General features: G+C 40.5%; 1 protein-coding gene and 2 long non-coding RNA genes across 34 annotated transcripts in view; 1 reads left to right on the top strand and 2 right to left on the bottom strand.

Annotated features, from left to right (window-relative positions):
* LOC116661763 overlaps positions 1–7,916 on the bottom strand; it is a 57,467-nt gene extending 49,551 nt beyond the window's left edge. For all 9 annotated transcript variants that reach the window (XR_004317723.1, XR_004317722.1, XR_004317718.1 and 6 more), the window contains exon 1: positions 5,182–7,916. This is a non-coding gene — a long non-coding RNA (uncharacterized LOC116661763). The remainder of the gene's footprint in view (positions 1–5,181) is intronic.
* Positions 7,917–8,360: 444 nt separating this feature from the next.
* LOC106729219 lies at positions 8,361–25,456 on the top strand. 4 transcript variants are annotated; one of them, XR_004317714.1, is made up of 5 exons: positions 8,361–8,498; positions 10,681–10,767; positions 16,412–16,570; positions 22,302–22,391; positions 25,438–25,456. It is a non-coding gene; the product is annotated as an uncharacterized LOC106729219 (long non-coding RNA). The 4 variants fall into 4 exon arrangements; XR_004317715.1 differs by having other exon boundaries at positions 25,430–25,448; XR_004317716.1 differs by lacking the exon at positions 25,438–25,456 and having other exon boundaries at positions 16,412–16,470; positions 22,302–23,308.
* Positions 17,350–26,077, bottom strand: part of LOC106729210 (ESX-1 secretion-associated protein EspK-like) — a 23,963-nt gene continuing 15,235 nt past the window's right edge. For all 21 annotated transcript variants that reach the window (XR_004317699.1, XR_004317695.1, XR_004317698.1 and 18 more), the window contains 4 exons: positions 22,289–22,370; positions 21,213–21,287; positions 18,914–19,087; positions 17,350–18,034 (listed from right to left, as the gene is read on the bottom strand). The gene's annotated coding sequence lies outside the window, so the exon portion shown is untranslated. The remainder of the gene's footprint in view (positions 18,035–18,913; positions 19,088–21,212; positions 21,288–22,288; positions 22,371–26,077) is intronic.

Here is a 26,077-nt window from a genome sequence, read left to right as displayed (position 1 = left end):
AGATGAGGAAATGGGGGCAACATGCAGGTACATGCAGAGGTCCAGGTATTCACTCAACAATCATTGATTCAGGCCTTGCAGTGTGGCTGGCCTGGGCCCAGGCCTGGGTGTCCAGCAGTGAATACAGTCAACCCCTTGAGCCTTCTGGGAAAGCAGTGCTCAGAGAAACGGGCCCCCAGTGCCCCCACCCTGCTCCCCATGAACAATCACACTGAGATGAGGCTGCAGCCATGGGTCCCAGTGGAGGGTGAAGGGAGGGGAGGCACCCTCTGGTTCCATGAGCCTGGACACTGGAACCAGATGGCCTGGGCTCTGTAATCTGGGGTGGTCACCTCACCTGTCCTCTCTGTGCCTCAGTTACTTCTTCTGCAGAAATGGGTGATAACGCCTGTCCCTGCCCCACAGATTTCCATGAGGAGTCAGTGAGCTTCTCTTTCTTAGATGTGTAGGACAGTGTCTGGCTATGGGTCAGGATCCTGCTCACCTCACAATAGTCTGTCCCACTTTAAAGATGAGAAAGCCAAGGCTAAGGGGGTTATGAGACCAGCCTGGGCTAGCCCCCTTCTCATGCTCTGCTGTCCAGGTCTCCTGCTTTTACATCATCCCTCTGCCCCCATATCCACCCAGCAAAGTAGGTGCTGAGAATCTGAGCAAATCAGAGTATGAATGGAGGCACACCCTCTCCCCAACTTGGGCTCTTGGGGCGGTGGGCAGGATGGGGATATCGGGCTCCCCCAGACTGTCCAGGAGGCCCAGCATGTCCATCACCTCATTTCCACTCAACACGGAGTAGGTGTGTGTCCAAGGGCCAGAGGGCGCTGGAATAACCCAGGGTGGGTGGATGCTAGGTAGGTGTGGGAGGCACAGAGTGGCCCCTGGAAGACAGTGTCCAGGCAGCCAAGGTGCAGGGAATGAGGGTGCCCAGAAGGGGCAGAGGACAGAGTCCAGCCTGGACACCACCCCCTGCTGGACCCTGAGCTGGGGTGAGAATTGGGACAAGCCAGGGCCCCGCTGGGACTCCTCATCCAGCAAAGAGGTGAGGAAAAGTTAAGGAGACAATGGAGGCTGACCCCACCATGCTCCCTGTGTGAGGGCACTGCTTCCAGGATCCTGGAGGTTCCTTAGACCCTTGTGAAGTGGCTGCTGTTTCCAGCCCCATGTGGGCAGAAGAACTGAGGCAGGGAGGACAGAGTGACTCAGGACAGAGCTAGGATTCAGCCAAGAGTGTGTGCTGGGCCTCTCGCTGAGAGCAGCCTCTGGGCATCATGGACTCAGGAAGTGTCTTGTCCTCCCTCTTAAGGCTCCTGGCATGTTAGGCAGGAAAGGTCCCAGTGCCCATACCTGGGCCTCTCTGGGTGATGCTGACATGTGGGATCATGATGGTCCTGGGAAAGGAGAGAGAATGTGGGCTGGGCGTCAGGTCTGCATCAGACCCTAATGATGCCCCTAATGTTGTGTGACCTGGAAACTCCCTGACCTCTCTGTGCCTGGCTTTCCAGCCCTGACTCAGAGGACTGCTGTGCTTGGCACACAGTAGGACCTCAATCAGAGGAAAAAGCCAGCCCTTCCCCAGGAACCTCTCCTCTTACATGCCCAAAGCTAAGCCCATGTGCCACACATCACCAGAGCTGATACTTGACAAACAGGGCAAGTGAAATCCAGCAACTCCTCCCTCCTGCCTGAGGCCCTTCCCTCCTCAGTGACAGTGGCTCAGAGCAGGTCTCTGCATCCCAGAAGTCTGAACTGAGCCTTGTGACCTGGAGGAGTCCCTGTTCCACACAACTCTGTTTCCAGGTCCTTCCAACAAGACACAAGAGCACCTGGTCAGTGTCTTAGCTGCAAGGTCCTCCCTTTGCAAATTGCCCCATCACATCCGGGCTAGAAGATGTGAGTTCCAGGGCACATGACCATCCAAATGATGACTTCAGGGAAACATCCCTGCCCACACTGCACTCTTCAGAGCCCACCTTCTAAAAGAAGGGGTAGTGACCCACGGTTGTGCACAGTTTTATCAGAACACAGCCCTCACCCACCCACCATTGGAAACACGTGAGAAGCAGAGATTCCCAAGTGCCTGGACCCCTGTCATCCAGAAAGCAGAGGTTAGGGTAACAGACAGAAGGGGAGAAAGTACTTTCAGACTATATATCTGATAAGGGGTTAACACCCAAAACATATAAATAACTCTTACAATTCAACAGCAAAAAAACAAGCAATCTGATTTAAAAAGTGGGCAGAGGAACTGAATAGACATTTTTCCAAAGAAGGCACACAGATGTCTAACAGGTACATGAAAAGGTGCTCAACATCACTCACCATCAGGGAAATGCAAATCAAAACCACAATGAGATATCCCCTCCCACCTGTCAGGGTGGCTGTCATCAAAATACAAGAGATAACAAGTGATGGTGGTTGTGTGAAGAAAAGGGAAACTTGTGCAATGTTGGTGGGAATGTAAATTGGTGCCATCACTCTGGAAAAGAGTAAGAAGGCTCCCCCAAAATTTAAAATTAGAACTTCCATATGATCCAGCAAGTCCACTGCTGGGAATATATCCAAAGGAAATGAAATCACTATGTCAATGAGACAACTGCACCCTCATGTTCACTGTATCATTATTTACAATAACCAAGATATGTAAACAACCTAAGTGTCCATCAACAGATGAATGGATACAGAAAGTGTGATGTGTGTGTGTATATATATATGTATATATAGCATATATATGTATATATGCATATATATGTATATGTATATATGCTTATATATGTGTATATATGTATATATGCATCGTATATATGCATCATATATATATATGCATCACATACATATATAAAAAATGGAATCTTATTCAGACATTAAAAAAATGAAATCCTGCCATTTGTGACAACTTGGATGGACCTTCAGGGTATTATGCTAAGTGAAATAAATAAGACAGAGAAAGACAAATACCTATGATCTCATTTATATGTGGAATCTACAAAATAAACCGAAACCCATAGAAACAGAGATCAGGTTGGTGGTTGCCAGAGGTGAGTCAGGGGGTGATTGAAATTCGGGAAGATAATCAAAATGTACAAACTTCCAGTTAGAAGATAAACAAGTCCTGGGGACATAATGTACTGCAAGGTGACTGTAGTTAACAACACTGCGCTGTGCATTTGATAGTTGTTAAGAGAGTACCTCTTAAAATTTCTGATCACAAGGAAAATAGTGTGTGACTATGGGTGATGACAGACATCAAGTAAACTTAATGCAGTGATCATTTCACAATATGCACATGTAATAAATCATTATGCTGCACACCTAAAGCCAACAAAGTTATGTGACAATTGTATCTCAGGAATACTTATCCCAGGAAGCGGGGGTGCAAGCCTGGACTACCTACTGCAGGAGCTGCCTTTGCCCTCCAACAGCAGAGGGTGGTAGTTGTGACAGGGACTGTAGGTCCCTCAAAGCCTAGAATGTTTACTGTCTGGACCTTCACAGGGAGAGTGTGCAGACCCTGCCCTGGAAGACGGTGGTCATGGCAGCAACAACGGCCTGCCTGTGTGCAGGCTCAGCCCAGACAGCTCCTGTGCTCTGCTGTCACCGCATTTACTTCCCTCCCCACCCTCAGAGGGAGAGGCTTCAATGTTCCGATTTTACACATGAGAAAACTGAGGCTCATTTGCTTTGAATTATTGACCAAGTGGTGGGGGAAGCTTTGAACCCCAGTGTTCTGATTTCAAAGCCACATCTCAGTCCTGATTTTTAGAAGGTGGAGGTCCAGGCACTGGGGACCCTCCACCTTCCTCACTTGTAGTCTTACTCCAGGGCTGCCATCCCCGAGGCGTCTGGGTGAACACATTTAATCCGCTTACTCTGCACCAGCTGAGCCCTTGGCTGCCAGTCTGTTGTCGCTGCCTGACACCAGCTGAGTTTTACAAGTGAATCATCACCCCCTGCCAGCCCACCTGCCCTGCCATGTGGGGCAGACCCCTCCTAGCCTGGTCATTCTAAACCCTTAGCTCACACATTTGCACAACTGCATCGAAAGGGCCCTACTCCCTGTGTGGAGGTATCGACAAGGGGAAGGGAGGGGAGTTTGGGGTGGCCCCTTACTCTGAAGGTGACACATGACAGGGACATGTTCATGTCCATAATGGCACTCAATTTGAAGCTAAGAACATGGTCACAGCGAGGGGTAAAAGCTGAGAGGCTACAAGGCTGCTGAGAAAGGGGCTTGACTATTGAATTGTAAATGTGTAATTTAATTTAAAAATTAGCCCCCTGGGTGATAAGAATTTGCCCCTAAGGCCAGAATTGGCCACCTGACCCCTGGGAACCCCTCAATTCCAGGATGTAATCATCTGAGCATGGAGGGGGCTTAAATTGGGGTGCTGTCCTCTCAGTCATGGTGCACCTGCCCACATGTGCACCCATGAACTGCAGTGCTCACACATCAAGGCACCTCTCATGCCCTGCCAAGGAGGTCCAGGTCATAAGGAAGGGATGACAGACTGTGAGGTCACACGTGTGCCCCTGCAGGGGTGAATGTTGTATAGGGAAGAGCCCACCCCCCACTCTCACCTCCAGGAGGGGTGCTGGAGGGAGCAGGACTCCTGAGCCCCTAGGCTTAGCAAGCATCCTGGCTGAGGGTGGGGAGGCTGTCCACTCTGAAGTCATAGGTCAGATGGTAGATTGGGGTCCCACCCCCACAGCTCACCAGTGAGACCGTCTAGTCTGTTTTCTCTGTAAACTGGAACCCAGTCACCCTCACCCTCAGAAGTGGGGGCAGCCTGTGTAAATTACAACACAAAGCCCTGGGCTGTTTCAGGTGCCCGGGGTGTCCAGCCCCCTAGGCCGGGCAGGTGGGAGAGGAGATGTGTGGGTTAGCAGGTGTGACAGCAGAGCTGAGACTTGGCTGAGTGCATGCACTCTAATATCCAGGAACTGCGAGCTACCACTAGCAAATCTGTTCACTGAGGCCATGTGTACTCTCCCTTGTCATTTACAATCCCCTGTTTGAACAGAGGCCTCTGGAGTCTATTAGCCACATTGTTGCCTGTCACCACACTGTTGCAGTTCCAGGGTCTCCATTTAGCCAGCTTGAAGGAATAGTCAAACTTTTTCTTAAAACCAGTGACAGAAAACCAAAGTGGCTTAAAGAAGCAAACAGGGCAGGAGAGAATGACTTACCTAACTGAGACATCCACAGGGAGATAGCTTCAGGCAGGGCTGTACCTGGTGCTCAGTGACATCAGCAGAAGTCATCCTTCCCCACCTCTGGGCTCTGCCACTGGTGCCATCTTCACATGGCTCTGCCTTTATGAGAGCAAGATAGTCACCAACTGCCACAGGCTGACATCACCACCCCTCAACTCCCAACTGAAATAGAACTTCTCTGCTCCCAGGATTCCAGCAACTAGGCCTGACCTCCGTGGAGCCTGATTGGGCTGGTGCCCAGCCCTGAGCCAATCACAGTGGCCAGGGAGGATGGAAAATGCTGATTGGCCAGATCAAGGCCATGTGACCATCCTCTCCAGGAAACCTGTGAGCTGTTCACCTGTTTTCAGGTTGGGAGAGTGTGATGTCTCCCAGAGGATCCTGCTACTAGCACAAACTGCAGGTGGCACAATGAGCTGAAATGAGCCTGTCTGCTTGGTGACAAGTGACAGGTCACTTAGTGGTTCCCTGCTCCAGGGAGGGAGGCATGTCCACACAGTATTGGGGCTTCAGAGCCAGAATGTAGTAGAAAAGCCTCCCAGTCTCCCAAAAGGTGGGAAAGTGAGCAGTGACACTGGAAAGGCACTCCTCTCTGTGGCCCTTGGCTTTCTCCTTGTTACAGTGGAGAGTGCAGTGTTGCCCCTGACAGCCCACTTCCCTGCTGGGAGGCCTTTGCAACAGGTGGAGAGTGCTTGGAAAAGCCCACTTATTCTGAGGAACTGTTATTGCTCCTGGTGGCATTATTATTTTCATGTCACTTGTGAGGTGGGCCCTGAGGGGTCCCTGATCTGGGGGCACAGACACCCACAGAAACTTGGCCCACTATTACTGTTCATTCAACAATGACTTACCGAGCACCTACTGTGTGTCAGATTCCCAGGGTAGAGCAGTGGTGTTGACAGCACAAGCCCCTGCCTCACCTCATCTCTGCATCCCAGGTGGGGTCACCAGAGTGGGAGTTCAGGAAGCAGAGGACGTGGCCGAAGCCTTGTGGGAACCCCTGGGTTTTTCTCTGTGCTGAGGGCACTAGCAGCACACCGATTGTGGGACTCAGTACCCGCAGGACCCAGCATTGATGGGTAAAGGAGAGGGGCATTTCTACAAGCCCATCCTCACTAACCCCAGGCTCTGGAGGGCAGCTCCACTCTGCTCAAACCCAGGGGGCATCTTCCACCATCCTGATCACCCTCTGGTATTACTCCCCGCTCAGATGCACTTTTCCCTGTGGCAGCTACACTCAGAATATGTGTTTGTTTCTCTCCCATGTGGTTAAGTGGACTTCAGATACATGATAGTGATGGAGTGGCTAAGCCTCTGGGCAGATTGCTGGGTGACCCGCGGAAATTGCTGCACATGGTGAGCTCCCTTCTGCCAACCAATGGGCCAGGCCCCACCACTGTTCTGTCTGTTCTACCTCACTTAATCTGCACAGACACTCTGTGCAGGACATCCTGTTATCCCCCATCTCTGCTGACCTTGGGTGGACAAAGCTTGGGTTTGAGAAAGTTGCCCAGGTCACATTGTTGACAAGTGGGGAGCTGGGGATTTGCACCCTGGTCCCAGGAGTCTGGATCATGGAAAGGCCTGGGTGGGGCAGCTTATTGCCAAGGGAAGTCCTGCCCAAGCCTCTCCCATGAGAGCCCACCCAACAGCACATCTAGCAGAGTCAGCATTTCCTGGACCAGATGGACAGAACCTCAAAACTTCTTTGCAAACAGATTGTTTCCATGTTCTTTTGCAAACACAGAAAGGCCACAGGCCAGGGAAGGATAAGGCCAAGAGTTTTTTCATTGGGGAGAGTGAAGGACAAGTGTGAAGACACACAGCACTCCCAGCAGCCCTCTCGGCAGAGCCTGCCACTGGGTGAGCAGCTACCATGACTACCTACCATAACCCTGTGAGGTTCATGCCTGTACAACCCTGCCTGTGAGAAGAGCAAAGTGAAGCTCAGAGAGGTGTGGGGACACTCCAAAGACAAACAGATAAGGTGGGATCATCACCACCATGCTGTGCTGGGACAGGCAGTCACCTGTCACACTGCTCATGCATGGCCTGCTGGGAGTAGTGAAGGCCTGACAGGAGCACAGGAACACTGTGGTGAAGGTGATGTTTCTACCTGGGACAGCTGGTACCGGGAACTCTAGCTGATTCTTCATTGTGCCTGCTTTGAGTGTCAGCATGTTGCAGCCTCATGTAGGGGAAGGGCTGTCTCCTTTCCACACCGGTGCACAAGGAAGAGCATGTACACACTGGCATCACCATAGACCACCGGCAGGATCAGGATCTGGAGCTCAGAGCAGAAACTGCCAACACCTCAGGAACTGGTGCAAGAGGAGGACCTGAGTGCCCCCTGAAACATTTCTAGTTTTAAAAACATACTTAATTAGGGGGAAGTGATAAACAGTTGATCCCTTCAAAATATTCGGTTATCCAAGGAACAACAGCACCTCAGCATTGTAAGAAGATTAAGTCAGTCATCAATAACCATCACTATAGGTATGAGAAAACAGTGTTAGGAGTTACAAAAGGGTCTCAAGATCATGCAGGTCAGAACTGAGAACCGTCCAAAGCATGTGCTGCATGATAGCCTCTCTAAGCTACCTGAGGCTTGGTCTGCTCCTGACACAGGGCAGATGGTTCTGAGAAAACCACACTCCTCAGGGGACCCCAGGGAGTTGACAGAGTTGAGTTTGGGTTCCTGATCATCTTCTAAGTTTGGAATTTTGAGATTCTTCTGCACCTGTCCTTCCTCCAGAACAGAATCTGATTCAGGCGGGATTCCAAGGACTGAGGCATGTGCCAGGCAAGAGAGCAGGCATGGCTGGATGAGAGCATCGCCAGTGCCATCAACAAAGAGGCCAGGGCACTGAGATTTCCAGTGATTTAGCATCCTGGCTGGGAGGGGTCATGTGTTCTACAGTGAGTTCTGAGTATCCTGCACCGCCCTCGAGGACCTGCAGGGGGCGCGCGAAGCCAACGTGTCTTAGGTGGCGGTGCGCATACGCAGTCCGCGTCAGCAGCCAGCGTCTTCCCTGGGGGCGGAGCTTGTTTTCCTCAGGACTGAGCGGGCGGCGCCAGGGAGGCTCCGGGACAGCGCTGCCTGCGTGTCCGCGGGAGAAGGACGCTCCCCGCCCGCTGTCTGAAGTTACGCCGGTTTCCCACGGCCTGAGCCCGCTTCCTGCCGGGGTGTGTGTGGACCTGACCGAGCTGGGGCCCCGGCCGGCTGGGCAGGAGGGGACGGGTGCGCTGGCGGGCCCGCTTCGACTATTCTCCTCGCCCGCCGGGAGCGGGTGAGTGTCCGCGCCCCTGGTCCTCACCGCCCGGGTCCCCCTCCCCCGTGTGATCGGAGGTGTGTACACAAAGGGTCAGGAGCGGGGACGCGGGTGTAATGGGAAAGGGGCTGAGAAAGTACTGAAAGAGTTAAAGAGAAGTGTGTAAAATCACATTATGTTAATTTTTATATTTTAAGTGTGTCAAAGTCAGAGTTTATCATGCTTTTACTTTCTTGTCTTTAAAGGAATGCAATCATTTATTTTATACTTAAAATATGATTCTCAGCTTACCTCGTTTTCAAGTCAAAATACTGCCACGGTTGACATTTTCTCATAATATAGTGACAATCTTAAACATGTGTGAATATAAACTCATTGAAAAAATCTTGCAGCATTCCATGCTGAGTAGTCTTGTTAAAAATAATATCCGGGCCATTACTAAATCATTACAAAAATATAATTTTTTTGAATCACTTTTAGAAGTTCCAGAAACAGTGGTATTTTTAAAACACCAACCACTGCATAGTGCTTAAGACCATTTAAGATGAAATATATTCAAACCTAAAACTTTAGAATACTCAAAAGGCAGGATAATATCTGCTTTTTCATTGCAAATACATGTTTTCTTCATAAGTGCAAAATACGAAAGTATTCAGCTAAATTTTGTATATCTTTATTCAAAAGGTGACAATAGAATATAACCCCCTTATTTTTTATTTTAAGCCTATTTCCCATAAAAATTGGTATTTTTATCTGTAGGATCTTAATTGTCCATTCGTTTTTTCCTTTGGTTTATTTTCTTTAACAGAGAGTGCATTCTTGTGTCTTGTTAGAGTTTTTAATTCTCCTAACCTATTCCAAGTGACTTTCTGACACTGATAATAAATAAGGGAAGAGCCCTTATAGTAAATGTGCATCTTTTCATGTAGTCAGGTTTTTTTTTTTTTTTTGGATAACTTTTTTTTACAATTTCTACTTGGTTCACAATATTATCCCATTATGATAACTCAATAAAAAATTGTAATCTGTTTACACCAAGACACATGTCAGCACAGTGCTTTTGCTGATACAGTTTTACATTAGATTATAATATAATGTTCTACTTGATTTACATATATACTAATACACATTTTATATATGCACACATGTATGAATATCTGCTAAATGCCATTAATTTGCATGGGGTGGTAGCTGATTGCATGTGATCTTTCTGACCATTGGCTATTCTTATGTGTGTCTAATGCACTTCTTAGATATTAGAATATCACACTTCTCATTTTACAGTATTTTAAAGGTTATTATATTTTAAATTATAGAAGCAGAAATGTTGTCTGTCAAGTTTATGAAATAATTAAGTCACAATTTGGTGTAATCATATTCAGTGGAGGAATGATGGCTTCTACGTCTTTTTACATCTGCCACAGTTGCTTCTCTATACTATTTGTGACCATGAGCATTTTTATGGCAACGTGATCTTTTTCCAATTCTATTTTTTTTCTTTTATTTCAGTACAATCAGTAAAGCTTTCCTTTGCAGTGATGGCATTGTTTTTAACATGAAGATACCTTGTCATCTGACACATTTGTACCTGATGGGCTACTACTCTTGTACAGAGCAAGGAAAAGCATTTTCATATCTCCATCTGTATTCTAGATCTTATCTAATTTCTTAGAAGCATTTTATAATCATTTTTAGTTATTTTAATTGTACTAAACACAGAAGAACAGATCACTTTTTATCTTTACCTACCTCATCACCTAAATGGACACAGATATTATAATAACATGTGAGTTTGATGAAATTGAGAAACGTTCCAGGGTTTGAGCTTCAAGTATTTTTATGTGATTTTCTAAGAGGTAATTAATTTCTGGCACAAAATGTAGCAACATCTATAATCACTTACAGGATCATCTGCCATTTGGGGTTCTCTGATTTTGTCACTTTCAGCTGTCACCTAGGAACTGGTGAGTTCAAATATTTTAAAAAACATTTCTGATTAGAAAACATCAGGAAGAAACATTGAATATTTATGTTCACGACTCTGGTATCATTATTGTAATGTGCTATTTGTTTTGGCGTATATTTGATTTTGTTCCAGTAGTGTGAAATGTAGGCATGGGAACAAAATTTAAAACAACAAAACATTCTGTGAGCCATTCACAATGAATTATTAGTCATTTTATTTTTATTTTATAAACAGGCCATTTGAATATGTTCAGCCATGAAGTGAAACAGACTCACTGAATTCTGAGTCCTGAGAGACAGTGACCCAGACACAGCCCTACCAGTAAGTAATGTGGTGAATTGATACAGATATATATTGTGAAATGATTATCACAATAAGGATACTTCCATAAACTCATAAAATTCCCTTTTGTGGTGAGAATTTTTGAGATCTGCTCTCAGTAACTTTCAGATAAATAATACAGCATTGTTAGCTGTAGTCACCATGCTGTTCATGAGATTTCCCAGAACTTAGTCATCTTAAACATGGACGTTTGTACTCTTTGAGCATCTTCTCATTTCCCCACTCCCAGGCCCTGACAACCACCACTCTGTTCTTTGTGTGAATTCGGCTGTTTTTAGATTACACGTGTAAGTGAAATCATGCAGCTCTACTTTTTCTTTTTTCACAGTCTGCAGTGTGTTGATTTGATCCACTTACATACAGCAATGTGATCACAAACAGATTTAACACCTCTCACATGACTCACAAGTATAATTTTCTTTATTTTTTGTGGCAAGAATATTCACAAGATAGTACCTTAGGAACTTTGGAGACTGGTACAGCACTGTAGTCTGTAATCACTGTGCTGTGCATTTGATCTGCATGACTTATTTATCTTTGGGTTGCAAGTTTGTACCCTTTAATGTCTCCACAGTTCCTCCACCCCAAAACCATTCTACTCTTTGTTTCTAAGAGTTTGTTTGTTTTTTTACATGTATACCTGATATCTTACATCCATCTTTCTCTGTTTATTTCATCTCACCAAGCATAATACCCTCAAGGTCAATCTGTAATATCACAAATGGCAGAAATTCCTTCTTTCATAATGCAGAATAATATTCCATTCTGTATAAATGCTACTTCTTCTTTATCTGTTTATCCATTGTTGTACACTCAGGTCATTTCCATATCTTGGCTATTGTGAATAATGTTGTAATAAACATGCGAATGCACCTATCTTTTCAATACCCTGTTTTCACTTCCTTCAGATGCACACCAGGAAGGAGGACTGCTGGAGCATATGGTAGCTCTGTTTTTAATTTTTGGGTAACCTCTATAGCTTTTCCATAGTGGTTGAACCAGGTTACATCCCCACCGACAGTGTACAGGGGTTTTCTTTTATCCTCATCCTGGCCAGCACTGTCTCTTGTCTTCTTGGTGATGGCCTTTCTGACAGGAGGGAGGGGATATCTCATTCCACTTTCAATTTTCATTTCCCTAATTGTTAGTCATGTTGAATATCTTTTCATGTACATTTTGTGTATTTGGGTGTCTTCTTTGGAAAAATATAAATTTAGTTTTACTGCCCATTTTTTATTTTGGATGTTTGGCTTTTTTTTTTTTTTTTTTTTGCTATTGTGTTGTATGAGGTCCACATATATTTTGATATTAACCCCTCATCCCCTATATGATTTGCAAAAATTCTCTCCTACTCTATATTAGGCTTTATATTTTGCTGATTATGTCTTTTGCTGTGCAGGATCTTTTTAGTTTGATGTAGTCCCACCTGTTGATATTTGCTTTTCTGGCTTGTGTTTTGGGGTCATATCCCAAAATTATTACCCAAACCAGAGTTAAGTATCTTCTTCTCTATGTTTTCCTCTAGGAGTTTTAAAGTATGAGGTCTTACATTTCAGTCATTAATCCATTTTAAATTATATTTGTGAGTAGCGGAAAGTAGGTGTCCAATTTCATTTTTCTGCTTGTGGTTTTCCAGTGTAACTGACATCATTTGTTGAAGACACTAGCCTTTCCCCTTTCAAAATAGCCTTAAAACCAATAAAATACTTAAAAATAAACTTAACTGAGGAAGTGAAAAATTTGTGCTTTAAAAACTATAAGACTTTTATGGAAAAAATTGAAGAAGTCAAAACAAGTAGAAAGATACACTGGGCCAGAAGTATGGCTAATGGACCAGAAGAATTAATGCTAAAATGTCCATACTACCCAAAGGCATTTACAGGTTCAGTGCAATTTCTATCAATATTCCAATAACATTTTTCAAAGATAGAAGTCCATCTTAAAATTCTTTGATGTGACCACAAAAGACCCAAATACCAAAGCAAGCCTGAGAAGGAATAAACTGGGAGCCATCACACTTTCTGCTTTAAAACTATATCACAGTGATATAGTCATGAGACACCATGATGCTGGTATTAAAATACACACGTAGTCTAACAAAGGAATAGAATAGACAGCCCATTAGTAAACCCTGGCATAAAATGTCAACGGATATTTGAGATGGGACTAAAGCGAATTCAGCGGCCAAAGGACAGTCTCTTTGACAGATGGTGCTGGGACAGCTGGATACTACTTTTAATTTTTGGCAGAACCTCCAAACTGCTTTTCATAGTGGGTGTGGTAATTTACATTTTTACCAACAATGCGCAAGGATTTTCTTCACATCCTTGCCAATACTTGTACTCACTTGTCTTTTTTGACTGTAGCCATTGTAACAGGTGAGAGATGGTCTCGTGGTTTTGATTTGCATTCCCCTGATGATTAATGGCATTGAACAGCTTTTAATGTTGGACATTTGTATGTCTTCTTTGGAAAAATTGTCTATTCAGAGCCAGTATTTTTAACTTAGATTTTTTTTTTGGCTGTTAATTTGTATGATTTATTTATATACTTGAGTAACTACCATTCATCAAAAGATGGTTCGCTAATAGTTGCTCCCATTCCATAGGATTCCTTTTTATTTTTTCAATTTTTTTCCTATGCTAAAGTTTTTACATTGACTTAGTCCTGCTTGTTTCTTTTTGCTTTTGCTTTGGTTGCCTGTCCTGTGGAGTCATATCCAAAAAATCATTATTCCCAAGACCAAGGTCGAGGAGATTTTCCTCTATGATTTTTTTAGGAGTTTTATGGTTTCAAGTCATACAGTTGACTCTTTAATCTATTGTGAGTTAATTTTTGTGAGTAGTGTAAGATGGACTCCAGTTTAAGTCTCTTACTTTCATTCGATTTTACCAATTTACATTTCCACCCAAAAAGTGCACGAGTTACATTTTCTTCATATTCTTGCAAATATTTGTTTTTTATTTTTTATAATAGTCCTTCTAACAGGTGTGAGGTGATATTTCATTGTGGTTTGGGTTTGCACTTCCCTGATGATTAGTATAATTTCAATATCTGTTGGCAGTTTGTATGTCTTTTTTGGGGGGGAAAAGAAAGTCTACTCAAGTCCTTTAGCCCATTTTTAATTTTTATTTTTTGTTTGCTAGTATTTTATGAGTTACTTACATATTTTATCAAAAACGTTTTTTTGTTAAAAAATGAAAAAATGGTTTGCGTATATGTTCTCCTGTTCTGCAGCTGCTTTTACATTTGCTGATTGTTTATTTTGCTATGAATTTTTTTTTTAAGTTTGCTGTAGATTCAGTTGCTTATTTTTGCTTTTGTTGCTTGTAATTTTGGTGTCATATCCAAAAGATATTTGCCAAAACCACAGTAAGGAGCTTTTTGTTTACATTTTCTTCAAGTAGTTTTACAGTTTTTGGTCTTACATTTAAGCCTTCAGTCCATTTTGAGTTAATTTCTGTGAGTGCTGCAAGAAAGGGGTCCAGTTGTGTTCATCTGTAGGTCATTATCCAGTTTTTCCAGTGCAGTTTATTGAAAAGACTGTATTTTCCCCATTACTTCTTCTTGGTTCACTTGTGAAATATTTGTTGACTGCATTTGGATGGGTTTATTTCTGAACTCTGATTGTTTCATTGGACTTGGTCTCTGTTTTTCGCCATTCCCTACCATTTTGATTACTATAGCTTTGTAATAAAATTTGAAGTTAGGGAGTGTGATATCTCTAGATTTGTTCTTAACCAGGTTGACTTGACATTAGGGGTGTTTTGTGGTTCCATACAAGTTTTAGGATTGTTTTCTCTATTTCTGTGTAAAAGTCATTTGAATTTTGATAAGGATTGCATTGCATCTACAGACAGCTTTGAGTGGTATAGACATTTTTCAGTATTATTCTTCCAATTCATAACCATGGAAACTGTTAACATTTGTTTCTGTTTTTCTCAGTTTGCTCATTACCGTTTTGTCATTTTAGGTGTATGGATATTTTATCTACTTGGTTTAATTTATTCCTAAATGTTTTATTTATTTCTAATGCCATTTAAAATATGATTGCTTTTTAAGTTTTTTTTTTTTAATTGAGTTATAGTCAATTTACAATGTGTCAATTTCTGGTCTACAGCACAATTTTTCAGTCATACATGAATATACATATATTCATTTTTATATTATTTTTCACCATGAGCTGCCAGAAGATTTGTCTCCTTTGTCAAGGATTAATTGACCAAGTCTGTGGATTCATTTCTGGGCTCTGTTTTGTTCCATTGATCTACATGTCTGTTTTTGTACCAGTACCATGCTGTTTAGATTACTGCAGCTCTGCAGTATTGTCTGAAGTCTAGGAGAGTTATTCCTCCAGCCTCTTTCTTTTTCTTCAGCAGTGCTTTGCCAATTCTAGGTCTTTTGTGATTCCATATAAATTTTATGATTTATTCTAGTTCTGTGAAAAATGAAGGAATTTTATTTTTAACTTACCGAAGAGGTTGCAAAGGTTATTTTATCAGTTAAGGTGTTTAACAAGTGTATTTGAAAACATGGAAATCTGTTTCCTGAGGTATGTTTAAATATATTCTGTAATGAAGAAAGTGCTTTATTTTATTAATTGATGAATTTTTGAATTTTAAAGCAAGATTTCGGTGTAAGAACACCTGTGGCCAGCACGGAGATTTCTCCTGCCCCTCACCCACCCAATATATAATACAAAGAAGGATGTAAAAGATATTTACTAATCATTTTGATAACTGCTATTGGTAAACCTGTAAAATTATGTTGTATTTATTATTGAAGAAATTCCAAACCATAAATATTCACCTACTTTCCTTTGAGGGTGGCCTGCTGTTAGTGACTTGAGTGCACAGAATAAAGTAGGGAAAGTGAAATGGAACTTTCAATGAAGAAATCTGGCACAGAGGTCCATGACCAAGTGATCAAGTTTAATGTCACCAGTGATGTCATGTGGGGACTCTGACTTGATGTGAAGAGTAGGGTGCTTCAACACTGTGCTCTTCCTCCCAAAAGTTTATAAGCCCAATTCAGTCATAAAAATATAAGAAAGTTCAGAATTGAAGGACGGTTACAGAATACCTGACCAGTACTTCTCAAAACTGTGAAGTTCATGAAAAACATGGAAAAGATCAAAAGGATAGTAAGGAGACATGACAATTGTGCAGTGTGGCATATGGATTGGATTCTGGAGTAGAAATAGGACATTAATAGAAAAACAAGTGAAATCTGAATAATATCTGGAGGTCGAGAGTAGAATGTACAATCTGGGTTCTTAGTTTTGACAAACCATGAAGATGCAAGAAAATAACATTAAAGAAAATTAAAACTTGGTGAATGGTATACCCTTTTGGTACTATCTTTGCAACTGTTCTATAAATCTAAAAATATTCTTAAATAAGATTAAAATCTTACTAAAAATAGTCTGTCAATAATTGAATGGTCAAGGAAACTGTTACATGCATACATTGCAATATTTAGTAGAGGCTGAAAAGACATTCTCTATATATACTAATATGGAACAAGGTTACATGATGTATTTATGTAATGGAAGTACAATTTAAAAAATAATATAATTGTACTTTTGCAAAAATACCCACGTAAACTGATGATTCTGTCACAGGTGGTGTGGTGATGCGTGGAAGCCTGATTCGGACCTGCGTCTCTGAATTCCCATGGCTGGTATTGCTTTTCTTCTCAAGTTTGCTCTATGTCCATCTTTCAGAGGTCCTGGCCTCTCTTGCCTACTGCCTGGGGAGAATTAGCCCACACACCTGAAGAAGTATGTGAATTTGAATCTTACGAACATAGGTAGCTTCGTCCAGCAATTTCTGCACTGAGTTCTTCAATACATATCTCTGCAACACAGGACAGGGAAAAATACCCACCTAACTTCAGATAAAGGGGCACAGGAAACCACACTGCAGTGAACATTAGGGTGCATGTACCTTTCCTAGTTGGTGGTGGTTTCTCAGATACCCAGAAGAGATGTTGCCGGATCATACGTAGATGGGGATCACATGGCAGTGGCCTAATTCACATTTCTGTTACATAGTATCCCCCCATCTTCCCATCTGATTACACTTACATTTAATGAGCTTTTTAACAGTGATACAGCATGTTTTTATTCATGACCTTGTACATGTATTAATTTACTCAGATATATTTCCAGCAGGCAGGTCTTTGCTATTTCTTTGGAATATATCTGTACATAATGTAGATATAAACCTTCTTCTAATGGGTCAAATACATGGAAAGGCCAATAGTAGTCTCTGAGTTTTAAAAAAGAGAAGTATAAGGTGTGTTGAGTCCCTACAACAAGATGGACTCATTTAGTCCAGAGGTTAACAATAATACCATGAAGGAGATTTTAAAACTGAGACTTGACGAAGGAGCATAATTTATCAGATGCACAACAAGGAGAAGAGAATTCCAAGACTGCTCTTGGGAAGAAACCTGTGCTCTTGCCTTAACCTATTAAGCTGGGGAAACACACCCAGGTCTTCTGTTACCTCCAGCCTCCCTCAAAATCAAGTGAAATACCAAGACATAGAATAAAGATCAGTGTTTCAAGAGATATTATTTTTATTTAAAGAAAATGGAATTTAAACAATTAACATATCAACCCTTTAAAATCAATCAATACATTTCACAAAGGAAGGTGAAGTTAAAGAAAATCAGGCAGGCACTAACTTAGTGATCTCAGTCATTGACATTCCTGATGCCTGTGGTCAGATTTCTCACTTGCCCCTGATCATGGGTGTCCAGAGCAAAGAAAAGGCTTCAGAGGAGATAAGGAGCATGAGAAAACTACAAATGAGGGAACTGCTGGCCACATTGACAAAGCTCACCACACCACCTTCATAATCTAGGAGCACCCCTGTGTGGCCGAGAGGCCTTTTGACATATTGAGGTAAATACTGAGGTAATGGTGGGGAGGAGGTAAAGAGACAGCACTGATTGTTCTCTTTGATACAAAAAAGGAGAAAAATTCCCTCCAAGTCAACCACCATGTCATTCTTCCTTGTCCGAGAATCATTACAAACCCCAATTGTCAAGTTATCACAGTCTGCCACCTCCCAGTAATGCTGACCAGAAGTGAATGCCTCAGCTCCCCAGGCAAGAAAATACTTAGGTCTTGGATTGTTGGCAGCATCAGGATGATCAGGACCAGACAGCAGACATCTCAGATCTTCACACAGAGGGACCTGACAGGTGACTGTTTCATCATCCAAGGCAATACACACTGCAGGAAGAAGGGGGAGAGTATATTAATGTGTCATACATTTCTGATGGGCCTGAGCTTTACATAGTGCCTGGGTTTCCTAGCTTATTACTAGAAATAGGAGGCAGGACAGCAAGAGAGATCTAGGTTACTGGTCTGTCCCCATAATAAGATTTTAACCAGACAAGATGGAAGAAAATCATGATTTTTAAAAAAAAAATATATAAAGAAGAGACATATTGCTAAGTTTTGGCCATGATTTTCCATGGGACATTTGAAACTGGCATTTAATTAACATTTCACAGTCAGGAACAAAGTAGCCTGCCCACCTCCTCAGAAGATGTACAAGAAAAGTAATAGTAACTCCTAAGGAGTTTGTATTTTCCTAACATAAAGATTTTTTATTAAAAACTACAAAGTTAAAATACAATAAAAGAAAAATTACATTTTTGAAGTGGTTCTTTGTGAGAATTTTCATCCCTTCCTTGAAAAGGGTGAAATCTAATGATATGGGTTGTCAGCTTACTTTGCCAATGTTGCGTATAAACTGTGTATAAAATTTCATATTGTTTCTAATAAAATTGGTCATACTATATTTTTACATCATGTGAATAAAGTATGTTCTTTGTAAAATGGATGCATTACAGAGAGTTTTACAAACCAAGTTAAAGCTCTCTAAGCATCTCACAACCAATGATAAGGTCACTTACCTAGAACTTGGAATGTACTGAATGTGCATGCAGATACCTGCTCCATGTGAACAGCCAACACTACACCCCAGGGAGCTGCAGGTCATCAGTTATCTTTCCCTGTTGTTTACCATCCAGAAACCTGATTACTAATGACCATAAATGGCCTTTTTCCCAGAAAACAATTAACTTTTCTTCCATACTGACAAACCTCTGCAGCTACACCCCAGTCTGGTTGGCCATCACTGCCCTTCAGCTCCACGTATGGCTTCTCATGCACTCAGATGAGATCTTCATGAAGACCATCCAAGAGAAAAGCCAGAAGTTCCTGGGAGTCCTGTTGCTGGAACCCATTAAATTGGGGAGCATATGTTGCTATGGCCCACTATAAACATAAGAGGAATAAAACTCATTATCTCTATATATGTATATATCTATGTATCTATAAAATTTAGAATGAACATGCCCATAATTCAATCCGAGCATTAGAAGAAGGTAAATAGTATAGTATTTAGTCTGTGTCTATTTCAGCAAACATATTTTGGATAATCATGAAATCTTCCTAATCTTAATCTCAGATGACCCCTCTTTTCCCCCTAAAAAGTATTATAGCCAATATTGGGTTCCAGTTTAGTATCATGTGAGCAAACATTTCTTTAGGTACACACATGGTACTTAAGACAGAAATATTAAAATAGCATTTTCTCACACCAAAAGATTCCCTTATAGTATTTCTTTTACAGTTGGCTTTGCTGGTCTTGTTCATCCTAACTTTTATTATTAGAGGCAAAATAGCCTTGTGTTTACCTGTGAGGACTTATACTAGCTTGCAGCTTTGGACAAGCTATTTAAACTGCTAAAAGGCTGTTTCCTGAGCCACATGGTGAAGATAATAACACTACTTTATATTATAGGGTCATTTAGAAGATTAAATTACTTAATACACATAAAGTAATTAGAATAGTGGCTGGTAAGTTGTAAGTAGCCAATTTTAACCTATTATGATTATTAATTTTTGACCTAAAAAGCTTTTCTCTTGCTTTTAAACATAAAAAATAATGCTAATTTCACTAAAAGTCACCGTATATGATACTGATGTCAAATTTCTATCCATTAATTACATTCTTTCTTTCTGCTACATTTTACCCTATAGATAAAATTAATTATCTTAGTAATGTTAAAAATGGATTGAGAATCATTAATTAGACTCAGAGGTCTACCTTAGTTAGAACACTGTAATAGTGAAGGACTAAGAAAGGAAGGTTTCCTGTATATACAAGACACTTGATAAATTAGTAAAGTGAATGGCATTCTAAATTTAGACTGTACTTTTGATCTTTTCCTACCCACTACATCTGTAGCAGTATTTTGCATATATGTGAACAAGTAAAACTATCTGACATCCAGTTTATGCCTAGTGAAGGACCCAAAAACATTAAATTAAAACTAAAAAGCTAACTATAAAAAACATGTAGAGAAAAATAATTACTTAACCACCTAGGACTTAAATACCTTTATATTACTTTAACATGCTCATCTGAAGCTTTCATGGGGTGACATTCTTTTGAGTTCCACTCCAAAGCTCCTGTACTAAATCCCCATAGCATTTAGCCATATGCCCCTTCATACCAATGGGATTTGTCCTAGAAGTTTGAGAAGAAAACTTGTTGCCAAAGATTTTTAAATTACAATCACATGGGCAGAAAAATACCTAGCATCTGTTTTCTCACATCAAAATATCTTTTCAAAATGAGAGTAGTAACTCTTGGTCCTTCATGCTAAATAGAGCCAGTAACATTAAGACTTTTCTCTCCCAGGGTGAAGAAAGAGGAGATTTAGGTAATATTGGGTTTATAACAAAGTCGCAACAGTTGAGAGGTCAATGACTCAAGAAAATTACCTGTTGAGTTCATAAAGACGTCTCCCTGAGAGAAAATACTGTGTCAGTGGCTGTATGAACTAATACACTGGATGCTTGAATCCATGAAGCATGTGTTTCCCAGGTTACTCAGACCCTTGGTTCCCTTCTCTTTCAGAATTGGGACAAACAATATGAGAACTGATGCCTAGTTGTAGCTAAATGTTACAGACCAGTTAGCTGTATTCAGTGCAATGATTTTTATGACTCTTCCAATCAGCTAAATAGAGCTAACATTTCTGTATCTGGTCTTGCAAGGCTAAAGTAGATGTTTTTCATGGAGCATCATTGGCAATCATAATATCTATGTTTATTTGTAATCTAGAAGCAGCAATGATTCTAGCTGTTATAACAGTTTTCTAAAATTCAAACAATTCTCTTCTAGTATTGTATCTTTACAAAAAATGTAAACTTATTTAGTTGCAAGGTTAAAAAGAAATTTGATGCTTCAGGAAAAAGAAAAGAGGAGGCCTAATCACTTTTGATACAGAAAGCCACAAGTTGTTAACACCTCAACAGTGAGAGAAGGAAAAAAAAAATAACAGAATGATTTTAAGATAATTTCTTTAAAAAGAATACACTGGAGACTTACCCTTGTGTCTATCTATTTTACTACTGTTTGCTATAAAGGACATTTCCTCAGGCCAACTCATATCTTTATTTCAAACTGGAAAGACAGAGATAGCAAAGTGTTAATTTCTTATCCATTCAAATCACACCCACTCAATTACTTTCAAAAACAAAGTTCTTATTTCTAAACCAGAAACTAGAGAAAAAAATCAAGTTAATTTTAGTAACTGACTCTGAAACCATTTCAATTGTTTATACTGGAGACTTTATAGTCATTGATAAGAATTAATTAGTAAGCTAATACATCAGTTATGCACCTTAAGTAAAATACTTAAATGATGGAGGGTACAGCTCAGTGGTAGAGCGCATGCTTAGCATGCAGGTCCTGGGTTCAACCCCTAATACCTCCATTAAATTTTTTTGAAAATATTTTAAAAATTTATACTCAACCATCTATAAGACTAATTAAAGCTCTTAAATTTAGTACATTAGAACTATTACTATTTTTTCTTACCTTGTGACACATGTCAGAGTAATTATTCATTTTAATACAAAAGCTGTTAGCAATATTTCATGAATCATGATAATTAAAGGCACACCAGGTTTTCAGTGACATGTGCATGCCAGTGTGTAAATCTGTGCTTATACAAGTTAAGTTCTGTTGGTGAGTGATCAGTATTGATTAATGAAAGCCTGCACCATTAACTATGCAACAAATTTAGTCTCATTTTTTGGGGGGGAGGGTTAGGCGGTAGGGGTGTGTGTGTATATCTGTGTGTGCATGTGCTCTATCACTGAGCTATACCCTCCTTGCTAGTCTCTTTAACTTAAAGAGGCAGCTTGAAATTTTTAAAAAACTTTGTCAATTTATAACTGAATTCACCTGTCTTTTAACTCCTGTTCTCACCATTGCCAGCCAATCAATGTAGACATATTTATCTTTTCAAGCAATTTAAATAGTATTACAACAGGATCACATAAAGGTTTCATGGTTTTCATTACCATGAAGAATATAATGATCTAATAATAATTGGAAAAATTATAAAATGGATTATCAGTGAGTAACTAAACCTTTAAATTCTTCCCCTTCATTTGTACCTTCAATTACCAGGTGCTGCTCATCCTGGATTTTCAGATATTCCAATCTACGATCCGCATCATCCAGAAGAGTGAGGCAATTCTGTATATGGAGGAGGAAATGGTTTGTTAATTTAACTACTAATCTTGAAACAAATGCAGATATAAAAATGAATGACAACTAAAAATGTCCTTGTAGTTATATAACTCATGTGACATATTTAGCATATTATAGTTATTCAGAAATACTTGTAATTCTGGTGGTAAAATGATGGAAGGAAAATGTATACTTTGTAAACATAAACTTTGTGTCTCTAAAACAGTTATGTAGGATTATGGAGAGATCAGAAAAGACTTAGCACATATCAAACCAAAATTCATTGAGATTTAGATTTTTCTGAAGAGCTTACAGAAAAATTTTTTTAGTATGTAGTATGAAATTCAGTAAGTGTGCTTGTGATCAAGATGGAACTTGACTGCTTACTAGGAACTGAAAATGTAAAACCAAATGTCAAATAGAACTATACATTTTTGTTGATGCTCACCCTGTCTAAGGCACTCACAAAGTTAATTCATTTAAATCTTAAAATGACACTAAGGGAGAAACTATTATTTTCCTCATTTACTCATAAGAAAACTGTGACAAGAGAGTTAGTTGATGACTTGCCTTTGGTTATTCAACTAACAGATGTCAGAGCCAGGATTTGGTTCTTGGCAGCACGGCTCCAGGAGCTACGCTCTTAACTCACGACACTACATTGCCTCTCTATGGTGACCAAAGGAGGGTACAGGAGAGAAAGAACTAGGGACTACAGAATTGGTTAAAAGTATGTATAATCCAAATTCACAGTGCAATGAAAACCTACTGCATGTGTCACAAAGAATATAAGCAACTGACAGCACTACCTCTGAAGAGAATGGAAGATAGGAGTCAAAAGATGGGAAGGCAGAATTTTCACTATATACTTTGGTGTTGCTTGAATTTTTTTTAATGTGAATGTTATTTTAAAATAAATCCAAAATAAACTCTATTAAAAAAAAGATATTTGCTGTTACTTTATAATAAATTTCAGGTGACAAATAACTAACTGTGCATACAGTACTTTAAAAGCTGAAGTTTCCACTGAGATCCTAGATATGGCTTTCAGCAGAATTACTGAAGACAAAAACCCCAGACACATGAAACATGGCTTTGACATTCAGGTCTTTTCAGGACCCTGAGATCCTCTCACCTCACTGCTATAAGCCACAGGTGCATGCCCTCCTCTGTGATGCGCAGCCTCTGAGACAGATATTCATGACTTTCCTTGATGGTCTGCATTTGACTAACGCAGCCTGTACAGGCTAAGACCTGCTTTGACAGCACAATTGGAGAGGGGACATTTCCTATGGTCACAGTGACCACATAAGGAAAAGGGCAGATGTGAGTATGACAGCACCCCTCTCAGTAATGGAGGCCAGGCCACTTTAGTAAATAATGATGGGAAATGAGAATTACAGGTTTAATAGTTTTATAAAGAGACTTTAAAAGCTTTAGAATGAAAGTAGGCAGCTCAACTGTCTTGAGTGAGACTTAACTTTGAAAGTGAGAACAACAAAATCATAGCAGCCCAAAAACAAAAGGCAGTATTTGGATCCCCTGAAAAGTGACAAATGTCAGTGGGCATTGGTGTCCTGGCTGCCCTCAGCTGGGTCACACTCAACAGCAAAACCACAACTCAGTGTAAGAATGGGGGAGCTAAAATGGGACTGGACTTGAATTTCAAATAGATAACTGGATTTACCTGATCTGCTTTCTTAAACTGTCTTTGAATTATTAATCCCATCACTCTCATTAAGTGGCCCAATTACCTGGCACACTGGTACAATTAACACAGGAAATTTTTACTAAAATTTGAAGTTGGCATAGACGCTAAATGGCCAAATAGACCTTTAAAGTAAAGCCAAAAGGCTTCCCATGACAAAAAAAAAAAAAAAGCCCTATTAAAAGGTAGTGTGTGTTGGGGGAATCATGGCCTGCTTACCCAATAAAAGGACAGCAGACGACCTTGAGCTCTCAAAGGGCTCAAGGTGGAAACAAAGAGTGGCAACATGAGGAATGAGTAAAGACTAAAGGAAGAATATATAAAGTCTAACCACATCCTTCAAAACAGAAGGGAGAAGAAATGACAACAAATTATGGAAAGCAAAAGTAGGTTGCTAAGAAAATCTGCTAAACCCTGGTTTCAGCCAACATCTAGAGACAAAAGCTGTAGCTTAAAATGGTCATCTCTACCTATGGAAGGTTATAGTTTACTGAGCAACCCAAAACAAAAGCACATGTAATGTATCAATATAACACATCTATCTAGGGTACAATTATACACTCTAGATAATTTCCCACCTATTTAATGGTGACTTAGCTTTTTTCCTCTCATTAAATGTGCTTTGAGTCTTCACCTACTAAAAGATAAAAATGAAGTACTGGCATCATCTGCTTTTTCAGAGCTTCCAAAAAGAATTAACTCACTGAAAACTGGCTGAAAAATCATCTAACAATGACTTTTGCAGCCTTGTCTGTTGAAAAGGCTATGTTTAAGTCAATGTAACTGTGGCAAGGTTTGTATACCTGTCACTTCAAAAGGAATAAAACAGCCTAGTAAATAGTTGATAAATAAGAGTAATGAGAAAGATAAAAACTACATTATGGAGAACAAAACACAACTATGATCAATTTTTAAACATCTAGCAAAACAAGTCATTTACTATTAGCAAGCAGAAGATAATCCCTGAAGAAAAGAACAATTTCTCCAATTATACATCAGAGGATTAGTTATAAGATTACAAGAAAGCATATTTTTTATAAACTTCAAAATGATTAATGATTGATTTCACAATGAATTAGTAAGAAATAAAATTTCAAATTAAGAACAAATTTGTAGCATAATTGTAGTGGAGAACAAATCTGACTCTATATTGGATCTGTTCCTTTAGCTTTAACAACTGTGCCCTGTTTTCTAGGCTTATTCTTCCTATCTCTGCACCTTTTGTAAAACAATGTTGCCTTTAGCCTGTCTGGTAAATAGAAGAGCCTTTTCTCAAGGCTCTGACCTTTAAGGATATTAACACTTCCGCACATAAAGATAAGTTGCAGAATAGAAAATAATCTTTGTTTTGTTGGAGGTTTACAGGGACACCAAAACCTGACCCACGTGGACGGCTGCAAGAACAAAGAATTCCTACAGCAAGAAGTTTGCAACAACCAACCACACCCCCCTTTTTTTTTTTTTTTTGCATAAAAGAAGCCTATATTCTGACTGGAGCAGGATGATTCTGCAAAACGTTAGTCTGCCATCCTCTCAGTCTGCTGGATTTCCAAATAAAATTGCTATTTCCTGCCCCAACACCTCATCTCCTGATTTACTGGCCTGTTGTGCAGTGAGCAGGACGATCTTTGAACTCAGTAACACAGTAACGACCCAGTTCTAGGATTCAGAAGCATTTGCAAGTGTAGTGTCCAATTTCTATTGTCCTAAGCCACATAAGAAATGTATTTGAATTCTAGACAGTTTTTGTAGCATTGTTCATTAAGCAGGCAGCCACTTATTATACATAATTTTGAGCATCTGAATAGCACCAACAAATCTAGTGGAATTACAGAAGCAGCAAAAATTTAGGCTCAGCAAGAGTTACAAAGGATACTTAACTAAAAGCGCAACAACACATCTTGCCTCTCATGTTACCTTTCAAAGAGAATTTTAAAAGATATGTGCTATGGGTACATGAAAGCAATGTAAAGCTATTATTCAATGGAAAATTAAATCAAGAGTG

Source organism: Camelus ferus, chromosome 36 (assembly GCF_009834535.1).
Source record: "Camelus ferus isolate YT-003-E chromosome 36, BCGSAC_Cfer_1.0, whole genome shotgun sequence".
Lineage (NCBI taxonomy): Eukaryota > Metazoa > Chordata > Mammalia > Artiodactyla > Camelidae > Camelus > Camelus ferus.
This window is presented reverse-complemented; position numbering and strand designations above follow the sequence as displayed.